The sequence below is a fragment of the Euprymna scolopes genome, chromosome 27 (assembly GCF_053919585.1).
Source record: "Euprymna scolopes isolate OS-2025 chromosome 27, ASM5391958v1, whole genome shotgun sequence".
Taxonomy (NCBI): domain Eukaryota; kingdom Metazoa; phylum Mollusca; class Cephalopoda; order Sepiida; family Sepiolidae; genus Euprymna; species Euprymna scolopes.
The window spans coordinates 75237385-75256446 of NC_136508.1; the positions used below are offsets into that span (position 1 = coordinate 75237385).

Here is a 19062-nt window from a genome sequence, read left to right on the forward strand (position 1 = left end):
AAATTTTATGTTATTTCCAATAAACCGAATATAATAATTTAGACAAACGTTTTTTTCTTATTCACGCCCCCCCCCCATTTTCAAGTTTCTATTAAAAAGTAAATAATTTACTCACCGAAAAGTAAATTAATTTACTCACAAATTGAAGAGAAAAGGTCAATAAATAATATATTCAAATTTAAAACAAAAAAAAACGTAGTATTTTTTAGAATTTTACCTGTAAAGTTTGAAGTTTAAAACCTTTTTTTAAAACCATGTTATTTGTTTTTTCTTGGTCCTTGCTCCTTTAATTGAAAAAAAAATTAGCGCTTGAATTACATTTTTCGAGGTGTTATAAGCTTGGAAAGACAGGGAGTCGAATAATTCACGCCTCCCATTTTGAAATGTCTATTAAAAAGTAAATAATTTATGTATCAAAGTCTTATATATCACAAATTGAAGAGAAAAGGTCAATAAATATTATATTCAAATTTAAAACAAAAAAAAGTAGTTTGTTTTTTTTAGAAATTTACCTGTAAAGTCCGAAGTTTAAAACCTTTAAAAAATTAAAAAAAAAAAAAACACGTTTTTTTTGTTTTTTTTTTTGTTTTTTTTTTTTTTTAATGAAACCTTGATCCTTGCTCCTTTAATTGAAAAAAAAATTAGGGCTTGAATTACATTTTTCGAGGTGTTATAAGCTTTGAAAGATAGGCTAGAATTATTCACTATTTTCACGAAATTTCTGACACACCTAATTCTGCACCATGCACTACCCAGTTAGGTAGAAAAGTTACTTATCTTGACTTTGATAACATTTATTTGTTATTTGACTATGTGCATAGTAAAACAAACCAAAGTGTGTGTATGTATATATATATATATATATATATATATATATATATATATATATATATATATATATATATGGAGGCACCAAATTGGTAAAAGGGAAAATTATTTCCAACTAGCATTCAGGAAAAAATGCTCTTTCGTATAAAAAATTTAAAATCGTCCAAAGTATTGAAAACTTAAACAAATAACACGTGTACAAAACTAACAAAGTATTTTATTGTCGCTTCTGCTCTGCTCTTCCGTAGATATCAAAAACGTTACGCCATATTTTACTTTTTGTGTTATGCTTCCGACCCCCACTGGAGAAAAAAAAAACAGATTTTATTTAATTATTTCTAACCATAATGATTATTTTTTAATTTAATCTTTAAGTAAACTATTCGAATGTAAAATATTTTTTACTAAATTAAATTACAGTAGTAAATAATGGTTTTAAAAAAATTGTTTGCCAATTGATGACGTCACAAGATCATGTGTACATTTTGGAAAAGTTCACATAAAAATGGTAGTCCCTATCGTTCATGGAACATAAGGACTATACCTATTTACAATGCCTCCCCACGGGACACAGTTAGACACCAGGGTCGTTTTTTAATGTGGAGAAAAGGAACAAAAATTAAAATTGTCTCAGTCATGAAGGATTTCTCCTCCATTGACAGAACAAGAAATTGAAGTGTAGCATCTGAAGACCAGATTCTACACTTTGATCTTGTCCCGAAGGCCAAGATTGAACTGAACATGAGTATCAACTCAAACTAAGGAAAGCGATAGTTATGATGCTGTTGAACGTAAATGTTTACCTTCTTAATTGTCTTCCCTTGTACGAGTGTAACTCTTCAAAACCGAAAGCAAAAAAATATATCTTGAAATCCTCAAGTTGCAGGTTTGTTTACTAAAATATGCTTTACGTTAAAAAAAAAAAAGTTGTGTTTGTGTGACGTTGAAACACGTTTCACCCTAAACAATTTGGGTGACTGAAATAGGATTTAACCATAGCAAAAAAGAGTTATGTTTGTTTAACGCCAATTATTTATAGTGACGACGACGATAAAAAGTTAGATTAAAAATATGAAGGACTATTTAAACAGAACAGAAGCACAACTTTAAAGAAAAATGAAAAAATAATAAGAACGAAAAGTCCAAAAACTAACACGAATAATTAAAGAAGAAAAAGGCAAAACCAACACGGATGATTGAAATAAAAGCTAATCTCAGCCATAACAAACAAGTTTCTTAGCAACACCGAAGTGAAAACAGGCAAAAATCGGAAGTGACCTTTTCAGTCGCTGCAGAGCAACGGAAGTGACCCAAGCGTTGCTAAGGAGAGCGACACTGACAACAGTGCAATAGCATAGAAACATTTTTTTATTATTATTATTATTTGTTCCATTTTTTGCACATGTGATTTATTGAAAACAGCTTGGAAAATCCAGGAATAGTAAGATTAAATTTTTAATCTATTTTTTTATTAGTGTATTATTATTATGGTTGTTGCTTTTGTTGTTGGTGTTGACATTATTATTATATTGACATTATTATATCATTGTTATAATTTTGTTGTTAGTACTAACTTGGATATATTGGTCGCCGACAAAAGAAATGTGGACCTAAATTAACCCGTGTCCGTTCGTCTGTCCGCACTTTTCTCTAACTACGCATTGGAATTTTTTTTTGAAATTTTGGACAAACATTAAACGTAATAGGAGTAAAAAAAAAAAAAAAAAAAAAGTAACAGAACGGATTTTCCGGGAAAACTCCGGTTGTTCCCCACACCCCAAGGGTGCCTTTGCCTTTCGGGTTAAAATGGCTAAAATTGACACTTGTACCTATTAAAAACTCCAATCACCATTTAAAGTTTGTCAAATACAGAGTTTCTCGGTCCCTTTTTCATTGCCCTTTGTTAATCACTTTTTCGTTTAAAGGCACCCCATCCTCGTCCGCGAAACAAGCAAGATGGCCACAACACAATCTCATTAAAATGTTATTTTCTGTCAAAAAAACTTAATACAAATTAATTTTTTATGAAAACGTTATTCCATAACGAGAACGTACAATATAATTTTTTGATATTTTTATTTTTTTAATGTCTTGATTGAACTGAACAAGTACCAGATTAATTTCTAAAATATTTGATAGTAATCCCCCTCTGAACTTTATGAAATAATTGTGTATATTGTAACAAAACGTTATTTTCTAAAAACTCAGTCTTATCAATTATTTTTGGAATAATAATGAATATCAAAAAACTAAATTTCAACTAAAACTAATGCCATGTAATTGTCATGTCAAAAATAGTAACATGTCCAAAAATTACGAAAAATGATAAAATAGAAAATTAATTATTAATTTTTCAAAATTGTAAATTATACTTAAATAATAAACAGATTCCAAATTAGGAGTTACTTCTCTTATTTCAATTACATTACAAAATGTCGGACTGTTGGATCGTGAAAGTAAATGTTTTATGTAATTTAATGTTATTAATTTTGACATGATATTAAGTAGATAACACTAGCTGAAATTAAATTTTTCGATATTTGGAACACGCACCAATAATTCTTTATCCCAACTGAAAAGAAGCGAGGTGTTTTCTGTTTGTTTATTTTTCTAATATTTTTATGGTCAAATTGAAGGACGCCATTTTGGTGAATACTTGACAAGGGAAAATAACTGTATTCCCTTGGCCAAAGTTGACAGCGTCTACTAAGCCACTGTTGAGATGACTTGCTATCTGTCAGCTGGTGTAATCCTGTGAAGGCAACGGTTCTGTTCACTTCTATGATGTGCACTCTCACCTTTTGAAAAGGGGTTAGTTTATTACTAATTGCTTGAGGCGCTCTTACCGGAACATGCCGATGCAGTGGTCTGGGCATTTTTTGTAGGTAAGTGTACTCTTCCTAAAGTATGCAGGCTCTTCAAATCCCACTTTTCCAACCTTGTATAACATCTTGGCTTGGAAGTGAAATAAACAAAACTTAATTATTAATAATTATACTATTTTTTAACTTTGTTCAAGTAATAATTTAATTGTCAAATAATATAAATTTAACTTAAAAATGCTATTTCTATTAAATAAAAGACAAACTTAACTAAATACATTATCAGGCATTTTATTGGTTCTTTTATAGGTACAGTTGCATTTTAGGTGCCGGATTCGCGTAAATGTACACTCAGCTCGACTTAGAAGCTGACAGAAACCGTTGGAATGTGCCAAGCGCTGATCCAGTTGATCAGCCAATCAAAAAGCAATAACGAACACGATTAGCCAATAAGGAGCAAAATAGACTTTAGATAAGTTGGCAGAAAAAGTTTTGGGTTTGTATTACTGTACACGTAGATTCGAAAATGGTTATATTTTATGGCTGTTTATGTTTGCAACCGGCTGCACTTATATGAAAATGATATTCGCAGATGAGATTAACATGAATTGTGCCCATGTAAAATTACTTGAATATTAAAATAAATATGGCCATAATTATGTTGTAAGAGTCAGTTTCAAAGGCAGTATCAGAGATATCAAGATTCAACAAAGATGCACCACCTTGAATGACAGAAAGAAAGAAGGTATACACTCGAGGTTGGGGAAACAGAACAGGGCACATAAAAATTCCTGTCCTTCACGAGGTCATAAATTATTAATTGTCTCCTTCAAATTAATTATTCAATGAACATTTAAAACATTTTATTTAGTTAGTTATAGTTTGTTTACTTACAAAATTTTATCTTGATAAATAGTTGGACCGAAGAAGTGAGATTGGGTGAATCAAAATTGTTACGCAGTATATTATGAATAAAATATTAAGTGAAGTGGGTTTGTATTACTGTACACATCGATTCGAAAAAGTTGTCAAAAAACAAATATATAACAAATAAATGTTATCAAAGGCAAGATAAGTTACTTTTCTACCAAACTGGATATATTTTTTGTGCTTTTTATTCAATGTAACATATTTATTCAGCTCGAAAAACATACAGTGTTTACCGATGTATTCGAAAATTCAAGATGGCATCTCACACCCTCTTTAACACCGTAAGTTTGGAAAAAGATGTTATAAATAAAAAACTATACAAAATACTATTAAAAACCCGCCGAATATATGTAAACCTATGTCATGGTAACATATATTGAGCGAGTTTTTAACCGTATTTTATCCGGTTTTTTATTTATAACATCTTTTCCCACACTTACCGTTTTAAAGAGAGAATCAGACGCCATCTTGAATGTTCCAATACATCGGTAAACACTGTATGGTTTTCGAGCTGAATAAACATAATGCTCCAGACTGTTTGATCTCTTGACAGATTTAAAATTCAACCACTTTAAGCTATGAAGTTTTATTGGACTTGTGAATTGGCTTAAGGATTATATCCCTTATTGTTATACGAAAACAGAAAATCTAACAGCAGTAGTACCATTGCATAAAGAAAAAGGTGTAATAAAAATAAAGTGATAAAATGTTTGGAGAATAAAAAAATAAAAAAATGAAAAATAAAATTCAAATCTTAAAATTTTTTTAAAACTTATTAGAAGAGCTGATACATCAAACACAGGTTTTGCTACAGTTTTACAGGAAAAGGATGGCCGATTAGCACCTATTCAATAAGTTTTATTCCACTTTTGTGCGACTAAATAGATTATCAATTACCTTTATTGATAATTATAGTTTTATTTACGAATTCTATGATCGAAACTTAGTCAAAAATTCTGGGTGAATAATTAGTATTTTTTTTATCTAATTAAAGACTTCCATGTTCATAAAAATAAATCACACACCTATTATATTATTTTCACTCTACACAAATAAAATGGTTAAATATGCTAGAAAAAAGAAAAAGTCGGCTGTTAATAGCATTTCCAAGAAATAAGTGCAGTCAGCTGCGAATATACTTTGATATTTTATTTCATAGTTTTTCCACTTTTTTTGTATTGTTTTAATTATAATTAATATCCAATGTTATTTTGTTTCCTAATTTTCTTTATTTTGATGAGCACTCAGCATATTCTGATCAAGTCTTAGTGGACATTTGAGAATCCAGTGTTCAAAATGTAACAGTACCCTTTTATAATAAAAGCTTGAAAAAAAAAAAAAAGTACTCCAATTCCATTCAGAAATAACTTTCTATTTTGCAGCTTTGAAATTAATTTTGAATTAAACAAAGCAGACATTTAAAAATCTATTAAACGGCAGATTTATAAGATGTTTGGCAATTTCATCATGTACAATTATTTATTTTGGCGTGATACATGGGTTTTAGTAGAATTTCAATGTTTTGGAAGAAATTTTTCAAACGATTTCTAAAAATAAGTTTACTTGTGCACACAAACATAGACAAAAGTCAAATTGGAAAAGAAACATGACCGAAAGGTAAAGAAAATTGCAATAAACTAAAAATAAAAAACGTTGCTTCCCCCCCCCCCCAATGTTAAACAGTTATCTTTTGATGTCTTTATATATTAGCCATATTTCATAGACGAATTATCTGGCTTTTTTTATTAAAACATGATTAAGTAAATTTGTTTGAGAGCAAGGAAATGAATTTGTTAATTTTCTACCACTTAAGTTTACCTTCATCATTCAGCCTATTTTAAATGGATTAAATTTTCTTTTGGTGTCTTAAAATTGATTGTGACGCTTTAAAACTATTGGATAGAAATTAGTTTGAATTAAAGTTTAAAAGGATACACTTGCCTTAACTTACCTTAAAGGCAAAATGAAGAAATGTGGTTTTAGATTTCACAAAAGGTATAGAATGATTAGTGAGAATCCGGACAGGAAAAACAACTGGGGATCCATCAAGTTAAAGCATCTGACTCATGTTGAAACTGGCAATCATAGCATTTGCATTATTTTTTTTTATTTATTTTTAATAAGCATATTCTTTAAATCAAATGTCTAACTTCCACATCAAGTAGATACATTTTTTTGTAAATTAAGCCAAATAAATCATTTTGCTCTACTAAAAAAAATCTGCGCTAATGTGCATTTCAATGGCGTAAATTATTTCAGAGAAAAATTCATAAAAATTATTTTTATATAAAACACATTAGACCTTAAGGTTGAAATAAAACCCGAAGAATTTTAATTTTTATCATTTTTTTTCAACATTTTTTATTAGACTAAATGTAGGCCAATCGAGGTTACCGGCATCTTGTTTTGAAACGTTGGCCTTTCTAAGGCTTGTCAGATTGGCTTTTGAGGCCAAATGGAATGGAACCATGATTTTGGCCGCCGTTTTGTTTTGTTTTTTTTTCTAAATGTGCACTTCAAGTGCGTAAATTGTTAAGACGTTGGTAGCCATTTTTTTTTTTCATATTGCCATCATTTTTTTTTTTCCAAATTATGTTGTTTTTTTTTTGGGGGGGGGGGGTTTCATGGCATTATAGTCCAAAAAGTCGTCATTTTAAAGAAAATTTTGGAGGTGAAACTAATGTAAAAATTTACCCACAAAAAATATGAAAAAAATAATAGTCCCATGAAACTGCTTTAAAAAAAAAATTTAAAAAAATAGGCACAAGTGTCTTAATAATTTATGCACATTTAAAAATGAAAAAACCCAAAACAGCAGCCAAAATCATGGTTAAACAAGATGGCAGCCTCGATTGTCGTACATTTAGTCTAATAAAAAATGTTGGGGGGGAATGATAAACATTAAAATTTGTCGGGTTTTATTTCAACCTTAGAGTCTAATGTGTTTTATATAAAAACATTTTTATAAATTATTGCCTGTGAAATAATTTACGCTACTGAAATGCACAATAGCCAAAATCTGGATTTCTAAATTAAATGACTTAAAATTCAGGCATTATTAAAAAAAAAAAAAAAAACTATTAATGAAGATTTATATCCATGTTAAGCAGAAATCTTATTTCACTCTTAAGCAAGTTTGTTTACTATAAGGTTACCTAAATCATCAACTCTTGGGTGTGTAGTAGTATCAGGTCTGTGGTCATGATAACCAGGATTCCACAGATTACATTTTAGAGTTTAATACTAATGTACTAGCAAAAATGTGATACGACACCATTTCTGTCATTATGTGTGAGCCTTAAATTAGCCACAAGCCTTAAGTCTTGAAGTTAAGTCTAGACCAAACGCTCGATTCAGAAGTAAAATTTCTAGCTTTTATTTTTGTCTTCAAGTCAGTAGAAAAATCCTAGATGGTTGGTTGGTTGTTTTACGACATATCAACCATTTCCAGGTTATTTAATGCCGAATCCAAAGATTTTGAAGAAAAATTTGTTAATAGAATATGTTTGTTGTTTTCAAGTCGGTGTCTATTTAACCCATACTTGGGACCCTAACAGGTACTACCACTCCGGGTCAGAGTGGACCTGGGAGCAATGGCAATTAAAGGGTGGCTCCACACTCTCCAAAGCCAGCAAGCAGGGGCCTCACCACTGGATATAGTTTAAGGTCATATCTAGGGAATTTATTTGTTCTAATCCAGAGTTCTTGGTTCTTTTTAATGAGGTGAATCTTCTGCACATTTCAAACCATTTAATCTAGATATAAAACCGATTTTTCTCTTTAAATTTCGAATGAATTTTGTTCTGAAGATACAAGTTGTGAATGGCAATTGCATAAACTCACCTGCAATATAAGTGTAAAAATATTTAACCGATAAACGTTTAAACTATCGGTTACAAACTCAAAGCAGTAATCATACACCAAGGATGGGTTCTAACTTGTAAAATTCTTGTTTGGATGGATGAATAAGGCATACAGAAATAGGCAGGAAAGTGGAAGATGTTCATTTCAACTAGTTGACATTTTCTATTAGTTTTATGCATTCACAAATTCATTCATAGCTTAAAGTGGTTGAATTTTAAATCTGTCAAGAGATCAAACAGTCTGGAGCATTAAATGTTTTGGTTTCGATCCTAGCTGATGACACCCAAGTTTTAACTTGCGGGGGGGGGGGACAAAAACTAGTACTATATAATATTAAATTAATAATCGAATACAAATGAATTAAAATATTTTATGACTGCTAGTTTACAATGAAAGTCAAATTGGATGAAGACAATTTAACTATATAGGTAACAAAATGAAAGATAAAGTAAAATTATTTACCCAGATAACATGCTTAAGATAGTTTGGCTGGTGCATTTTTTTTAAACATGGTCGAGGAGGATATTTTAGAAAGTTGCAAGTTTAGTCCGTTTAAACAAGTAGATTTATTTTTCATCTTGATCCTATTAAAAATAACGGTACTAGCGCAGAGAGTGATCCGAAGGTAAATAACATTTAAAAAGCCATTCTTAACATGGGGAGGGTGTTTTGTACCTATTCCATACTTCAACCTTACAATTGAATAAAAAAACAAAACTTTAATTAAACTTGGAAATAAGATTTTAAAAAATAGCATGGATCACTCTCTGCACTAGCACCAAAATCACTAATCAATATGGCAGAAACTGAAGATCATTCAATATTAACCAGATAAAATTTGTGTCTTAAATCCTCAATGGATATTTAAATAAAAATGTAACATCTGCTTTTGACAGCCATTTTGTTTCATAAGCTGAACATGGCAACAAAATACTAATATCTAAACGATTGTAAACAATAACTGAAAAGGTTGTTACTAGAAAACTCAAAGTAGACACAACTTCTACAAAAATTAGAAATAATCTAAAATGTATGCAATGTCTTAAAACCCGTCAAATCCGACGGCAATAATCAATGCTGAAAAATAGTTTTTGTATTTACACAAAACTGCTTTACATACAGAAGCAACTCTTATCAATTCTTACTTCCATATTAAAAACTGCTAACTTAAGATTTAAATAGGATGTATCCGAAAATTTGATAAAGTATGTCATATCAGCTATAACTTCAATTCAAATTAAATGCCTTAACCTTAGTGTAAACAGGAAAATGGAGAAGGTATATTTAATTAATTTTGGTGAATTATCTTAAATTCAACAACTTTGTGAAAGTTTAATTTCGTGGCAAAAACTGGATAAGTACTTTCTAACTGGAATGGAAGTTTGCTTTCCATTACATAAATATAAATAAACAATATTTTATTTAATACAATAAAAATTAAGTTCTTTTTATTAGCGTTTCCCTGTTCAGAAATGTTAAGAAAACAGAAGAAAAGTGTTCAATATTTTATCGTATTTTTTTTTCTTTTTACATCTATTAATATTCTACATCTTAATATTCTTCACCTTCCTCCTCAACAGAATCGATTCCAACTTCTTCATAATCTTTCTCCAACACAGCCAAATCTTCTCGGGCTTCGGAAAACTCACCTTATTCCACGTACCAATGGAAATACCAGGGTGAAAAAAAAAAAAAAAAAAAAATGTCGTACAAATTAACAAACGAAACAAGAGAATGTATTGATTTAATACGTTCAAGTTAAAATGACGCAGAGTTTATCGACGTCCTCTACTTTTAAAGTCTGCTGGTCCATAAAAATTGCCGTTAATAAGGATTGAACCACCATCTCAGAAAATCTTAATGACATATTTTTTTCTTTAAAAACACTTTATCCATTCACATAATTTTTGGAATATGACATACTCATTCAATAACGAGTATATACATGATAAAGACTTGTATTTTATCTTAATTGCCGACATAAGTGCCAGCTTGAATAAGCACCGAATTTTGTTGCCCAGTTTAACTCCCTCACGAGGGCAAAGGTTTTTATTGGGGGGGGGCACTGCAAATTAGGTGGAAGTAGTCATTCTAAACTCAAATGTTTTCGGTTTTATTCCATATTTATGTATTTAGATCAAATTTGATAATCCCACTTAGTTTTTCTGAGATGATGGTTCAATCCTTATTAATGGTAATTCTATTATACAGCTTCTAGATTTCGATTTGAAGCCTTGCTTTATATCGATCCAAATTTGAATGACGATCTATGTTATTTTAACAAATGTCCTGACCTACATTGTAATATCTTTATCATTTAAAATGGCGAATCTGATATTCTGAATATTTTTGCCGTGTTGCAAGTTCAGGTCCGCCTCATTCAAAGTTTTGAAAAAAAAAAAAAAAATGGCGTCAAACACGTAATCTAAAAAAAAGTTTTTAAGTGTTACGAGACGAAGGAAATGAAAAATAAGTTTTAATATCTATCAAAAAAGAAAAGTTTAATACGTACCTACAACAATTGGTTCCAATTTGACGAATACAGCCCAGAGGACTGTTTTCCAACTCTTGTTTCACTAAAAAAATGTGGTTTTGTCAGATGGCATTTGGCCATTTGGTTGGATGCCATGTTCCAGGCAATACAATTCCCAACAAGCGTTACCAATTTGGACACCTGCATGACCGGCGTGGATACTAATACATTCCCTCTGAAAGTGAAGGAAAATATAAGTTTAATTCTGAATTTAACAAGTTTATAAAGTGACGCTAAACCTATATTGAAAGGAATTCTAGTTGGAATTTACTTTTCGGCAACTTCATAAAAATATGGACAAGTTATTACAAAATTGAAGTATTTAAAAAATGGGTATTGTACAGTTTAACCAAGACATGAAAATATCGAAAAAAGTGTAAATTGTATGTATCCGTTATGGAACAGAGTTCTCCGAGACAAAAAAAAAAAAAAAAAAAAAAATTATGATACCGAGCAAAAGGTTCGATGCTTAAGAAAAAAAGCTAGTATTAAAGCTGAGGAGGGGTGTCGGCGCTTTAACTGGAGTTATCTTCCCGTGGCGTGTTCAATAAATTTCATAATGGCGTCAACGCGCTCTCATAAAAACGTGTTTTTTTTTCCGCTGTAAAAAAAAAACAAAAAAAAAAACTACTCGATCAAATTAAGTGAAATTTTTTTTTCGGAGATCTTCAGTCCAAAACGGATGCGTACAATCTAACCTTTTTCAATATTTTAATTTTTTTTAATGTCTTGATTAAACCGTACAAGTACCAAAAAATGCTTATGCGGAGTATGGACCGTACTTGTAAAAGTTTATGTTAAATGTTTTACGGCGTCTTTAATTGTTCGGTGAAGTGACCCTCCCCCCCACACACACACACTATATTTTAAATAATATTGTTTTAGGATGGACCATATTCTGATATTTCAACCAAATTTAAAAAGCTCATCGGGGTAGCATGGAGTGATATATCAATATATTATATATACATATATGCTACACAATTCGGCGACTAAACACAGGTGACTTCTAAAGTAGACTCGTAAACTACTCAAACGTAGGAAGATAACGGCTCCAGAAACCGTAGGTAATGATGGCTAAGAAAATTATAGAATTGATACTAATATAATTGAAAGATTTTTTTTCATACCCATTGACATGTATAAAAGATCCAAGAGCTTAACTGCGTAGGTGGTTTAGGTTGGTTGGTTGTTTTTGTTTTATGGCATATCAACCCTTTTTGGGTTATTTAATGCTGAATCCAAAGATTTTGAAGAAAAATTTTTTTAATAGAGTATATTTGTTTTTTTCACGTCGGTTTCTATTCAACCCATAGTTGGGATCCTAACAGGTACTACCACTCCGGGTCAGAGTGCACCTGTGAGCAATGGTAATTAAAGGGTGGCTCCACACTCCCCAAAGCCCACAAGCTGGGGCCTCACCACTGGATATTGTTTAAGGTCATATCCAGGACCCACATTGAGGGACTTTTACCCTCTGCAGGGGGGCAGTTGGCATATTCTAATGCCCCACTGACAGGGCCGCGTAGGTGGTTTAGGAGTTTTATTGCTTTTAGGGCACAACGTAAGGAAATAAATAATTCCATACAAGCTTCTGAAATGATGAATGCAACAACTTAATAAAATGTAACACAGAAAAGGTTTATTAAGGAGAATGTTCACCGGGTGATATGTTCCTGGTCAAAAGCTGAACTCCGGCTACCTGGTGCTATCACGGTCGTTATTCCCAGTGGAATCGTCAATACCGGTAGAAATAACACCGAGGTGGAGAGGGCGAAGAAAAGGGGTCCGTTCTATTTGGTGTCTCTCAGTAAGGAAGAATTCTCATCCTTCAAACCGGATGCTGGCCGATTTCCTTAGGGGATAGAAAGGATCAATGCGCCGCATCCCTGATTGGTCAATATGTGGCCAAATAGCACAGGGGAGAGGCGTTGATTCGTGAAAGAAAACAAGTTCAATTTGTTTCTGTTACAGTGGTAAAAAGAACGCTATTGGTTGATTTAAAGTTTCCGAGGGATTTCATTTTTTTTTCTTTTTTTACTCGATAGAAGTTTAGTTTAATTATTATATTATGGTATTGTTTGGTCAATAGATTTAAACACTTATAAAAACGAGAACAGGCTAATGCTACAAACGGTACTCGTCTCAAAGTTAAAATGTTCAATATATATATTTTTTTTTACAATTGGTTTGGGTTGTTTTATAGGTTCAAGGTTAATTGCCGCCTAAACTCCAATTCTGCCGTTCTTTAAATCGAGGATTAAATAAATACTACTTCAACATGGTGGGTTTGTTTCTTATGTGTATTTAACTAAAGGAATTTGAAAAAAATGCATTAAGATTCGGCTCACGCGGATATAATGTATCGTAGTGAGACAAAATGCTTTTAGATTCAAACGCACTAATTTAACTCATTATATATGCATGATCCGGGCATTTCATTCATGCATTATGGCAGATAAGGAAATGCTGCCTTCTGATTGGCTGATTTCAAATTTACTCAAAGCTGATTGGTCCGTTTGTAAGTAGGAGACTTTCTAGTTCCTTTGTGTAGGTACAGGTCAGATGTTACACTTTGAATTATTTATTTGCAATAAATATTTTTAAAAATGCACATTAAACAAATTGGGTACAAGGCCATCCACCATAGTTAAAAAATGTCTACCTTACTCTAGTATATTTAATTTATTGGCCATTATATCAATTACTCTAATCACCATAATACCACATTTACTACAAGGACAGTAGTCCAGTCCTACTAAAATTTCTCAATTCGTTAAAAAAAAAAAAATTATTGAAATAAATAACAAGCCAAAAGTCAGAATTATTCAACGAAACAACTAAGTAGTATAATTTATTTACAAGAAATAAAAAAGAAAATACACGAGACAAATGCAGTTGATAAATGTTAGTACTCCCATAGTATTCCTCATCTCGTGACTCATAATCATTCTTTGGCACTTATGGCGGCAGTTAAAAGTAAAGGAAATACAAAAAGTCTGTATGATGCACGTACCAAATCACGAAACGAAGATGAAATATTCCTCAAATCACATAATTTAACCAAGTAGGGTTTTGTTTACTCTTTTGTCTCTCAATTTTTCGTTTGCTAAAATTTTAATCACGTGATTACGGTGTAGCGTCAATAAAATAAATATTCGTACAAGTGCTGTTTATTATGAATTTTGCTGAATACGATATCAAAAATCACTTTATTGATACTTATGCACTTATGTTACCGGACTGGCGGGCGTATTGTAACTATTCTGTACTTTCACCTAACATTTTAATACACAAAAAGATATCGTAAAACTTGAATTTAGCTTGAAAATACTATTTAAAAAAAAATAGCACTTTTGTTCGTTTGCTGGATTCTTTGCAATAAATCAATTCAATTCAAATAATAAGACAAACCAAAAGGAACAAGAAGTGAATTCTAATCGATAATAATCTGATTTTTTTAAAAAAAGAAAAGTTAAATTCAAGTTTTACAATATATTTTTGTGACGAAATACTACTTTTTTTTTAAGTACATGCTAATTCATTCATAATTGTGAAATTATTCAAAATTGAAGAAATGAAGCACAAGCACCACTGAATTTCTTTTTTAATTACACAACACTTTAAATTTAAATCAATGTATTCAAGCCAAAGTTTTACGATATCTTTTTGTTTATTAAATTGTTAGATGAAAATACAGAAGAGTTACCATCTGCGAGCCCAGTAACATAAGTGCATAAGTCCCAATAAAGTGATTTTTAATATCGCATTCAGTTAAATCCATAACAAGCGACAAAAGTTACTTTCTACCTACATTGCTCATTATTTTTTAGTACTTATTTTTTAGAAATAATTACACAACATTTTAAATATAAATCAATGGATTCAAACGGTCCTTTGGAAAAGAAATATGTAAAATAAAGTGGTGGATGTTACCGTGCTATTTTTTTAAATAGTATTTTCAAGTTAAATTCAAGTTTTACAATATCTTTTTCTTTATTAAATTGTTAGATGAAAGTAGAGAATAGTGTGAGAAATTTTCCATGTACAACCACCATATTGTTTTTGGCTGCCTACATGCTTTGTAAGCCGGTCTGTCATTGGTTTAATTTGAATGCGCCAAATCTTGTCTTGGCGCCAATTTGTATTCATGCATTATTTTTTCAGTCTGTAAATGAACACTGTAGATAGCGGACTGATAACAGCGGCGTTCTGTTTCAGGATTTTACCTTCATGGACACCAAATAGTGGGTAAACTAAGGACATTTCTCTAAATACAGAGACAACATAATTGCTGAACTTATTCTACCCAATGAGGATATTCTACTGTGTTCGGCATGATATATTTGATTATAGGAATTTATTCTTATTTCTTTCAGAGACCACGAGGTCCCAAATATGCCCGTATTGGGCGTCAACCTTCACACCGTGTTCTCCATGAACAAACATTGATCCTTTTAAAGGAAACCCAAACTAACATTCCTGCAGAGGAATCAAACTAAAGGCTCCATTGCATATGGATAGCGAATTCAGCCACTGTTTTTGCAAAGGACTTACTGTGACCAAAGAACTTTCATTTCTGATACATTGTGAATAAACTTTGAGTTTATAAGGTATGGTTTTGTTTGTGGAATTTCATTTGCTGTCTGCAGGAGGAAATTGCGGTGTGGGAAAGAAATTTCTTACACTAACATTTTTATTGGAAAAACAGTGGAATTCTTAGTTTTATCGCAAAAAACAATCTATTCTCGTTTTGTTGCAAACAATAAGTCAAGATTTTGTTTTTTGCAAAAAATTTTCATTTTTTATGCAAAACATCTAAAATCATCATTTAATACAAAACATTTCGAATCATTATTTAATGCAAAACATTTCGAATCATTATTTAATACAAAACATCTCGAATCATTATTTAATGCGAACCATCTCAGATCATTATTTAATGCGAACCATCTCGAATCATTATTTAATGCGAACCATCTCGAATCATTATTTAATGATAACCATCTCGAATCATTATTTAATACAAAACATCTCGAATCATTATTTAATGCGAACCATCTCGAATCATTATTTAATGCGAAACATCTCGGATCATTATTTAATACAAAACATCTCGAATCATTATTTAATGCAAAACATCTCGAATCATTATTTAATGCAAAACATCTCGAATCATTATTTAATGCAAAACATCTCGAATCATTATTTAATGCGAAACATCTCGAATCATTATTTAATGCGAAACATCTCGAATCATTATTTAATGCGAAACATCTCGAATCATTATTTAATGCGAACCATCTCGAATCATTATTTAATGCGAACCATCTCGAATCATTATTTAATGCGAACCATCTCAAATCATTATTTAATGCGAAACATCTCGGATCATTATTTAATGCGAACCATCTCAAATCATTATTTAATGCGAAACATCTAAAATCATCATTTAATGCGAACCATCTCGAATCATTATTTAATGCGAACCATCTCGAATCATTATTTAATGCGAACCATCTCGAATCATTATTTAATGCGAACCATCTCGAATCATTATTTAATGCGAAACATCTCGGATAATTATTTAATGCGAAACATCTAAAATCATCATTTAATGCGAACCATCTCGAATCATTATTTAATGCGAACCATCTCGAATCATTATTTAATGCGAACCATCTCGAATCATTATTTAATGCGAACCATCTCGAATCATTTAATGCGAAACATCTCGAATCATTATTTAATGCGAACCATCTCGAATCATCATTTAATGCGAACCATCTCGAATCATCATTTAATGCGAACCATCTCGAATCATCATTTAATGCGAACCATCTCGAATCATCATTTAATGCGAACCATCTCGAATCATCATTTAATGCGAACCATCTCGAATCATCATTTAATGCGAACCATCTCGAATCATCATTTAATGCGAACCATCTCGAATCATCATTTAATGCGAACCATCTCGAATCATCATTTAATGCGAACCATCTCGAATCATCATTTAATGCGAACCATCTCGAATCATCATTTAATGCGAATCATCTCGAATCATCATTTAATGCGAACCATCTCGAATCATCATTTAATGCGAACCATCTCGAATCATCATTTAATGCGAACCATCTCGAATCATTATTTAATGCGAAACATCTAAAATCATCATTTAATGCGAACCATCTCGAATCATCATTTAATGCGAAACATCTCGGATCATTATTTAATGCGAAACATCTCGAATCATTATTTAATGCGAAACATCTAAAATCATCATTTAATGCGAACCATCTCGAATCATTATTTAATGCGAACCATCTCGAATCATTATTTAATGCAAACCATCTCGAATCATTTAATGCGAAACATCTCGAATCATTATTTAATGCGAACCATCTCGAATCATCATTTAATGCGAACCATCTCGAATCATCATTTAATGCGAACCATCTCGAATCATCATTTAATGCGAACCATCTCGAATCATCATTTAATGCGAACCATCTCGAATCATCATTTAATGCGAACCATCTCGAATCATCATTTAATGCGAACCATCTCGAATCATCATTTAATGCGAACCATCTCGGATCATCATTTAATGCGAACCATCTCGGATCATCATTTAATGCGAACCATCTCGGATCATCATTTAATGCGAACCATCTCGGATCATCATTTAATGCGAACCATCTCGGATCATCATTTAATGCGAACCATCTCGGATCATCATTTAATGCGAACCATCTCGGATCATCATTTAATGCGAACCATCTCGGATCATCATTTAATGCGAACCATCTCGGATCATCATTTAATGCGAACCATCTCGGATCATCATTTAATGCGAACCATCTCGGATCATCATTTAATGCGAACCATCTCGGATCATCATTTAATGCGAACCATCTCGGATCATCATTTAATGCGAACCATCTCGGATCATCATTTAATGCGAAACATCTCGGATCATTATTTAATGCGAAACATCTCGGATCATTATTTAATGCGAACCATCTCGAATCATTATTTAATGCGAACCATCTCGAATCATTATTTAATGCGAACCATCTCGAATCATTATTTAATGCGAACCATCTCGAATCATTATTTAATGCGAACCATCTCGAATCATTATTTAATGCGAACCATCTCGAATCATTATTTAATGCGAACCATCTCGAATCATTATTTAATGCGAACCATCTCGAATCATTCTTTAATGCGAACCATCTCGAATCATTCTTTAATGCGAACCATCTCGAATCATTCTTTAATGCGAACCATCTCGAATCATTCTTTAATGCGAACCATCTCGAATCATTATTTAATGCGAACCATCTCGAATCATTCTTTAATGCGAACCATCTCGAATGCGAACCATCTCGAATCATTCTTTAATGCAAAACATCTCGAATCATTATTTAATACAAACGCCAGTAAGACATAAATATATTTGTAAATTCTATATTTAAGACGAGCAGGATTTATTTTTCTTAATTTGAACAGATTAATGATAAATATTTTTTTGTTTCGTTAAATCTGAAATGTAATTATTTTGTTAAAGTAACTTATGCTTCAAAACTTATAAGACAGTAATAGGTTTCGTTTGGCGATATGTTGCACTTCTAAAAATAAATAAATAAGTAAGTAAAGAAGTTTGAATTTCTTATGTTTTAAGTAAAATTAGATAATAATTTAATTCGACCTTGATAATGATTCGTAGGTTACTAGCGTATCATAATTGTATTTTTTCGAATTTAAGATTCCACGAGGATCGTGTACATTTTATGACTGAAAAAAAAAAAAAACTTCGGTTCAAATTCTGTAGACGTATTAAAAGAAAAAGAAAAACTCACAGTATTTAACCGTTAATGATTCTTTCGCAATTTAAATGTTAATTGTAAAAGTAACTCCTTGAAGGTGTCATATTGATTAATTTAAATTAATTGATTAATTTAAGTTGTGATTGCTAATATTTGATTTGTATTTGTGATGCCATGTTTTAATTTATTAATTGTGTGTGCATTGTTGTCACTTTCAAATGAATGTGAATTGAAAATTTATTAAAAAAAA

At 31.3% G+C, this 19062-nt stretch overlaps 1 protein-coding gene across 3 annotated transcripts in view; it reads left to right on the top strand.

Annotated features, from left to right (window-relative positions):
- The first annotated feature begins 1674 nt into the window (after positions 1-1674).
- LOC145248917 (PIH1 domain-containing protein 2-like) overlaps positions 1675-19062 on the top strand; it is an 82533-nt gene continuing 65145 nt past the window's right edge. Inside the window, exons 1-2 of one of the 3 annotated variants that reach the window (XM_080110701.1) lie at positions 1698-2269; positions 15357-15590. The gene's annotated coding sequence lies outside the window, so the exon portion shown is untranslated. Of the gene's footprint in view, positions 2270-3569; positions 3714-15356; positions 15591-19062 lie in introns of those variants that run through there. The other 2 variants (XM_080110700.1, XM_080110702.1) reach the window with 2 other exon arrangements.